General features: G+C 38.1%; 1 non-coding gene across 1 annotated transcript; it reads right to left on the reverse strand.

Moving 5' to 3' along the window:
- Window positions 1-800: 800 nt before the first annotated feature.
- Window positions 801-907, reverse strand: LOC117802082. The gene has a single exon (XR_004625142.1). It is a non-coding gene; the product is annotated as a U6 spliceosomal RNA (small nuclear RNA).
- Between the last annotated feature and the right edge of the window lie 1066 nt (window positions 908-1973).

The following is a 1973-nucleotide window of genomic DNA, read 5'->3' on the forward strand; positions in this document are numbered from 1 at the left end:
GCATTCCCATAGAAGTAGTCCAAAACATACACCACTAGTTGATATTTGCTGTAAAATAAACCAACTCTTTTGTTTGAAAGTGACAGAAAGCCAACAGAAAAATACCTGAAACAAAGGAAAAATCACTGGCTCATGTATTCAAGAAATAGGTTTGAGGCATGGGTGTTTAAAAGTTGTGGTCAGAAATCTATCTTTGTACATCCCTTGGCTCTGTCTTCCTGTGTTGGCTTAATTTCCAAGTAGGCTTGCCTTTTTACATTTTTATTATTTATTTATTCTTATTTTTTATAAGCAGCACCAGGCTTGAATCTTAAAAGCTTAGACACTCTAGGGGAATGAAGGTCTTTCTTCCCAATAGTCCTGGTAAGAGTCATGCAAATTTTCTGACTGGAACTCCTAAGGTCCTGTGTTCATCTCTGGACCAATCAATCAATTGGCAACTGAAATGCTCAGACTTGCCTAAATTCCTGGTTAAATTCCTTAACCCCAGAGATGAAGTCAGTTCTATTTAAACTACATAAATGGAGAGAAGGATTGGAGTATTTGCCCTAAAGGTATATTGACATGCTATCACCAACAAAAGCAAGGGATGCCATGAGGATAGATCAACATGTATCTGTTGCCCACCGAGGAGGTCATAATATGACTAGACAATGAGGCTGGGGAGAATTAATCTCACGAACACCAAAACTTTCCTTGTGATTCCTGGTTTAAGTATCTCTTCTGAGTTGGGGATAGGATCCTAAAGATTCAGATTTCTCCCCAAATCTGCTTTAGAATCTTCCTAAAATTTTCATCTATCACATCCCTTTTGTTTTAGGAATTTGTGTGTCATCCTTGCCCAGGGGCCATGCTAATCTTCTCTGCATCATTCCAATTTTGGTATATGTGCTGCTGAAATGAACACATGCACCCCTTTTGCTTTAAAACTATTTTTTTCAAAGCATGAGCCTTCAAGACACATTTGTTTAAAAAAAAGAAATTATTATTCATTTTTATTTCTTCCACTCTGTTTAGCCGTGTACATCAAAGCAATATCAACCCATTGTGAATATACTTTATTCTAGCAAAGTTACTGGATAGGTAAGTTTGGGAGGCTAGGCTGGAAACGTAACCAATTCTCATAAGTATTTTTTTTAATGGAAAAATGAACTTCATGTTCCACCCAACTAATTTACAAATTAGCCATTGGAATACAATCCATTTGCAAGCACATACTGCTAAGAAGTCTAACAGATGCATCAATGAATTTTAATTATGTGGGATCATTTGATTAACTTAGTCTTCTCTCTCTATTCCAATAACCAGGTATCTTCCTGGAGCAAAGTTACAACAGATATGATCAGTTGTATGAGTTGGGGCAATCATGTTTATTTGGATAGATGACCTAGATATAACCATGCCTTAAATAGAACTCACTTCCCTTCCTGGTGAGCATAGATGGAGATTAGGAAGGTACTCTCATGTTCAGCGAGTTTATTAGAAAATCTTGTTTCCAAACAGGTAAAAAGATTTTAATGACTCTTAAGATAGGCACAATCTTTGAGCTTATGGTTTTGGAGAAGCCCTTTAAAGAATGTAATTCTCAGAACTTCCCAGGGGTTCAGAAAAGCAGCGTTTGTATTGGTCACCCTTGTGTGCTACCTTTGGTTTCCAGACTTGCAAGACTGATGTTAATGTTAAAGTACATTTCAACCTTTTGGAGAGAATTCATCGATCCATCCATCTATTCATTCAATAAGTATACGCGGATATAGGATTCCAAAAGATGGGGCCAGCCAGGCCATTGGGCCCCAACACTTAAGCTTAAAGGGAACTTGACTTTTGATATCTGATCAGCTACGCATACTCATGGGAGTAGCGTGAGGTCTCATCACAAATGCTGAGCCCAGCTGAGCTCTGAGGGATCCTGGAATAGCTAAGTAGGAGGTTGAAAGAGTGTCCTCAACCTGAACCTATAACTTGCTTGATTC

The sequence above is a fragment of the Ailuropoda melanoleuca genome, chromosome 4, assembly GCF_002007445.2.
Source record: "Ailuropoda melanoleuca isolate Jingjing chromosome 4, ASM200744v2, whole genome shotgun sequence".
NCBI lineage: Eukaryota > Metazoa > Chordata > Mammalia > Carnivora > Ursidae > Ailuropoda > Ailuropoda melanoleuca.